Genomic DNA, 6,467 nt, shown 5'->3' with positions numbered 1-6,467 from the left:
GACTCATGTCCATTGCATCAGTGATGCCATCCAGCCATCTCATCCTCTGTCGTCCCCTTCTCCTCCTGCCCAAGTCCCATTATCTTTCATATATTTATTGGTAAATAACTGCACAAGAAACCTCCACTGAAAAAAACTAGGGAATATATAAAATATTATTTTATAAAAAGTATACTATTTTTTTAAATTTTCAACGAACTAAGATATAAATTTTGATTTTTTTCCACCATGAGCGTCTTTGTTAGTATTATGTAGCATACTAGCCTAATTTTATGTGTTTTCTGGCCATCAATCATCAAGTCATTATGCTGATGATTAAATCACTATGATAATGATCACAACGTGAACACAAATATTTTTTCATAGCTATAATTTTTACACACAATTCTATGTCATTCCAGTGATCCAAATCTTATAAAAACAGAATAACTAAATATATTAATACTCTGTATCGATAATCTACTTTGCATTAACAGTTAAAAAATTAGCCACAAAGCCAGCCATGCCAGGATACAATGCTGTCCATCAGTGTGCCAGTACCTACAGCAGAAGGCAGGGTCTTAGAAATACTTTTTTTAGATATGCCTCCTCAGGCAAGGCAAACAGAAACAAAAAATAAATAAATGGAACTATAACAAACTAAAACATTTTCCACAGCAAAAGAAATTAGTAATAAAACACTAATGTTGCCTAGTGAATGGGAGAAGATATTTGCAAACAATACATTCAATAAGGGGTTTATATGGCCCAGTGCTGGGCATACACACTTAGGAAACCAGAATTGAAAGAGACATGTGTACCCCAATGTTCATCTCAGCACTGTTTATAATAGTCAGGACATGGAAGCAACCTAGGTGTCCATCAGCAGACGAATGGATAAGAAAGCTGTGGTACATATACACTATAGAGTATTACGCAGCCATTAAAAAGAATACATTTGAATCAGTTCTAATGAGGTGAATGAAACTGGAGCCTATTATACAGAGTGAAGTAAGCCAGAAAGAAAAACATCAATACAGTATACTAGAGAAAAGGAAAGATATAAGCATCTGAATGCAGAGTTCCAAAGAATAGCAAGAAGAGATAAGAAAGCCTTCTTCAGTGATCAATGCAAAGAAATAGAGGATAACAACAGAATGGTAAAGACTAGAGATCTCTTCAAGAAAATTAGAGATACCAAGGGAACATTTCATGCAAAGATGGGCTCGATAAAGGACAGAAATGGTATAGACCTAACAGAAGCAGAAGATATTAAGAAGTGGTGACAAGAATACACAGAAGAACTGTACAAAAAAGAGCTTCACGACCCAGATAATCATGATGATGTGATCACTAATCTAGAGCCAGACATCTTGGAATGTGAAGTCAGTTTTCATTCCAATTCCAAAGAAAGGCAATGCCAAAGAATGCTCAAACTACTGCACAGTTGCACTCATCTCACATGTTAGTAAAGTAATGCTCAAAATTCTCCAAGCCAGGCTTCAGCAATACGTGAACCGTGAGCTCCCTGATGTTCAAGCTGGTTTTAGAAAAGGCAGAGGAACCAGAGATTAAATTGCCAACATCTGCTGGATCATGGAGAAAGCAAGAGAGTTCCAGAAAAACATCTATTTCTGCTTTATTGACTATGCCAAAGCCTTGACTGTGTGGATCACAATAAACTGTGGAAAATTCTGAAAGAGATGGGAATACCAGACCACCTGACCTGCCTCTTGAGAAATCTGTATGCAGGCCAGGAAGCAACAGTTAGAACTGGACATGGAACAACGGACTGGTTCCAAATAGGAAAAGAAGTACGTCAAGGCTATATATTGTCACCCTGCTTATTTAACTTCTATGCAGAGTACATCATGAGAAACGGTGGACTGGAAGAAACACAAGCTGGAATCAAGATTGCTGGGAGAAATATCAATAACCTCAGATATACATATGACACTACCCTTATGGCAGAAAGTGAAGAGGAGCTAAAAAGCCTCTTGATGAAAGTGAAAGAGGAGAGTGAAAAAGTTGGCTTAAAGCTCAACATTCAGAAAACGAAGATCATGGCATCCGGTCCCATCACTTCATGGGAAATAGATGGGAAACAGTGGAAACAGTGTCAGACTTTATATTTTTGGGCTCCAAAATCACTCTGGATGGTGACTGCAGCCATGAAATTAAAAGACGCTTACTCCTTGGAAGAAAAGTTATAACCAACCTAGATAGCATAATCAAAAGCAGAGACATTACTCTGCTGACTAAGGTCCGTCTAGTCAAGGCTATGGTTTTTCCTGTGGTCATGTATGGATGTGAGAAGTGGACTGTGAAGAAGGCTGAGCACCGAAGAACTGATGCTTTTGAACTGTGGTTTTGGAGAAGACTCTTGAGAGTCCCTTGGACTGCAAGGAGATCCAACCAGTCCATTCTGAAGGAGATCAACCCTGGGATTTCTTTGGAAGGAATGATGCTAAAGCTGAAGCTCCAGTACTTTGGCCACCTCATGCGAAGAGTTGACTCACTCGAAAAGACTCGACTCACTCGAAAAGACTCTGATGCTGGGAGGGATTGGGGGCAGGAGGAGAAGGGGATGACCGAGGATGAGATGGCTGGATGGCATCATGGTCTTGATGGACATGAATCTGAGTGAACTCCGGGAGTTGGCGATGAACAGGGAGGCCTGGTGTGCTGCTATTCATGGGGTCACAAAGAGTTGGACACGACTGAGCAACTGAACTGAACTGAACTGAACGCATATATATGGAATTTAGAAAGATGGTAATGATAACCCTGTGTGTGAGACAGCAAAAGAGACACAGATGTATAGAACAGTCTTTTGGACTCTGTTGGATAGGGAGAGGGTGGGGCGATTTGGGGGAATGGCACTGAAACATGTATAATATCATATAAGAAATGAATTGCCAGTCCATGTTTGATACACGGTGCTTGAGGCTGGTGCACTGGGATGACCCGGAGAGATGGTGTGAGGTGGGACGTGGGAGAGGGGTTCAGGATGGGAAACACATGTACACCCGTGGCAGATTCATGTTGATGTGTGGCAGAACCAATACAATATTGTAAAGTAATTAGCCTCCAATTAAAATAAATAAATTTAAATTTAAAAAAGGAAAAGTAACAAAGTGTACAAAGAACTCATACAACTCAAAATTAAAGTTAAAAAAAAACCCTCAACCTAATTAATTAAAAAGTTGGCAGAGGATCAGAATAGACATTTTTCCAAAGAAGACGTACAGATTACCAACAGACACATGAAAAGATTCTCACGTTACTAATTATTAGGGAAATTCAAATCCAAACCACAATGAAATATCAGTCCATACCTGTCAGAATTGCTATGATCAAAAAGACAACAAATAATAAGTATTGGTGAGGATATGGAGAAAAGGGAACCCTTGTACAACTATTGTGAGAATGAACATGGTGCAACCACTATTGAAAACCATATGGAGATACCTCAAAAACTAAAACAAAGACTAAAATATGATCCAGCAAATTGACTCCTGGGTATTTATCCGAAGAAAACAAAAGAAGTAATTTAAAAGTATATATACACATATATGCACCCCTATGTTCTTTGCAACATTATTTACAATAGCCAAGATATGGAAGCAACTGAAGTATCTATCAGTAGATGAATGGATACGGAAGATATGGTGTATATATGCAATGAAATATTACTTAACCATAGAAAAGAATGAAATATTTCCATTTTCAACAACATGGATCAACCTAGTAGGTAGTATACTAGGTGAAATGAGTTGTACAAAGAAAAATGCCATATGATTTCACTTATATGTGAAATCTAAGAAGCAAAATAAATGAACAAACATAACAAAACAGAAGCACAGTCATAGGTGCAGAGAACAAAGTGATGGCTGTCAAAGGGGAGAGGCATAGGAGAGGAGAGAAATAGGTGAGAGAGATTAAGGGATACAATCTTCCAGATATGATTGTTAAAAGTACAGTATAAGGGATATAATCAATAATTATGTAATACTTTTGTATGGTGACAAATGGTAACTAGATTGTTGTGGTCATCATCTTGAAATGAATTGAAGTATCAAATCAATATGCTGTGTACCAGAAACTAACATAGTGTTGTAGGTCAATTATACTTTGAAAATAAATCATAGAAAAAGATCAGTTACAGAGTTGGGGGTGTGGTAGGAGAACTGAATGAAGACAGTTAAAAGTACAAGTTTCCAGTTATGAAATAAATGGGGATGTAATGTACAGCATAGGGAATGTAGTAAATAATACTATAATAACACTGCAACAACTTTATATGGTGACAGATGGTAACTAGACTTATCCTGGTAATAATTTTGCAATATATTGAAATATTAAATCACTATGTTAACATAAAACTAATATAATATTGTAAGTCTATTATGGGCTTCCCAGGTGGTGTAGTGGTAAAGAATCCACCAGCCAATGCAGGAGATGTGGGTTTGATCGCTGGGTCAGGAAGACCCCCTGGAAGTGAAAATGGAAATCCACTCCAGTATTCTTGCCTGGGGAATGCCATGGAGAGAGGAGCCTGGCAGCTACAGTCCACAGAGTTGCAGAGTCAGACAGAAATGAGCAACTGAGCACATATGCATGCAAGTCAATTATATGTCAATAAAAATCACAAAAATAAAATTAAAATTAAAAACTAAGGGAAAAAAGTAAAACCTAGTCACTTAAAAAAAAAATAACAATTTGTAATTGCTCATGAGTCTGCAGTTGAGTTGGCTGTACTGCCCACTGATATTTGATGGTTTGCTCATTTGATTTTATTTAGCAAATGAGTTGGCCAGAGGCTGGTTCTTATGATTTCATTCACATGTTTAGTGATTGGATAGATAGGTATTGACAGGGGCAACAAGTGTGGCTGGACCACATGTCACTCACCATTCAAAAGATTAGCCTGGGTTTGACCTTTTGATAATGACAGAGTTCCAAGAGAGTGAGTAGAAGTATGCCATGCCTCTTGAGTTCTAGGTACATAACTGGTATAAAGTTACTATTGCTGCATGCCATATGTAAAAGAAATCCAAGAACACCCTAGATCCACGTGGTGGGAAAGATGTTTTTCCTTCTGATGGGATGAACTACAAAGTCACATTCAAATGGGCACAGGTAACAGGAAGGCAATAATTCCTGCAATAAATCACCAACAATCCACAGTAACTTCTTACAACTCTTTGACTATTTGTGTCTTCATATTTATATACTTATAAAGATTCCATAAGTAGTGAATACTGAGGTATTTGGATTTAGAAATTCAAAGAACTATGTCTTGGATGGAAAAAAAGTATCTGCTTTGTATTTATAAGTTCACTATGATTATAAAGGTATCATGTGGCAAAATCAATTTAATTCTGAATTTCTCTTATTAAAAATAATAAATCAAAAATTTTATAAGTCACGAATACTGAGATGCTTGGATTTAGAAATTCAAAGAACTACCTCTTGAAAGGGAAATAGTGTCTGTTTTGTATTCATTTGTAAAGTTCATTATGGATCATAATTTTATCATATGGGAAAGTCAGTTAAATTCTTAATTTAATGCCTGTTAGTTACCAAGTAGCTGTTTACAAATTAAAGGACTAAAAATTTTTCCTAGTGAACACATAAATAAGCAATAAATTAATAACTACACTTTATCTATTCACAATGTTTTCTTTCTTGTAATGCTTTGTTATTTACTGAACTAAGTGTTCTAGGATATTCCTAGACAATATTTTATAGGCACACATTGGAGGCTTCTAAATTATTTGTCATATTACTGTTATTCACATTTCAAATAATTGTGCTGATTTAAAAATCCATGATACTAAAAGATTTACAAATTTCACTAATTGGAACACTTTAATTTAATATTTGGTAGAATAAATGCAGCTATACTCAAACCCTTTCTAATAATCACCATAGACACTTCACAGGTATAAAAGACATAGCCAGTTCAAGACGAGTATTGCTGTATTAATAAAAGTGAAAGTGAAGTAACAAAGTCGTGTCTGACTCTTTGCGATCCCATGGACTGTAGCCTACCAGGCTCCTCCATCCATGAGATTTTTCCAGGCAAGAATACTGGAGTGGGTTGCCATTTCCTTCTCCAGATCTTCCCAACCCAGGGCTTGAACCTGGGTCTCCTGCATTGTAGGCAGACGCTTTACCATCTGAGCCACCAGGGAAGTTGTAAGCTGTATTAACAGGTGGCCCCAAAATCTGAGTGGCTTAATTCAATGAAAGTATCTTGGGCAAAGTACATTGCATATCTGGTTGACATTTCAGCTCAGCTGTCTTCTATGTGTTGGCTCAACTTTCCAGAATGAATGAATTTTATGACACATCCATCAATGTAGTGAAAAAGTAAAAAGCAGGTTGGTAAATCCAGTTATTGATCTTGATTGTTTTCATTTGAAAGTGATGCATATTTCTTCCACTCACTACTTATTAGCCAAACAAATCACGTGGCCTCT

General features: G+C 36.9%; 1 non-coding gene across 1 annotated transcript; it reads right to left on the bottom strand.

The window, feature by feature from the left end:
• Positions 1-6,107: 6,107 nt before the first annotated feature.
• TRNAC-ACA lies at positions 6,108-6,179 on the bottom strand. The gene has a single exon. It is a non-coding gene; the product is annotated as a tRNA-Cys (tRNA).
• Positions 6,180-6,467: the final 288 nt, after the last annotated feature.

This window comes from Oryx dammah, unplaced genomic scaffold, assembly GCF_014754425.2.
Source record: "Oryx dammah isolate SB20612 unplaced genomic scaffold, SCBI_Odam_1.1 HiC_scaffold_23, whole genome shotgun sequence".
NCBI classification, from domain to species: Eukaryota; Metazoa; Chordata; class Mammalia; order Artiodactyla; family Bovidae; genus Oryx; species Oryx dammah.
The sequence above is the reverse complement of the archived record's forward strand: the minus strand, read 5'-3'. Positions and strand labels throughout refer to the sequence as shown.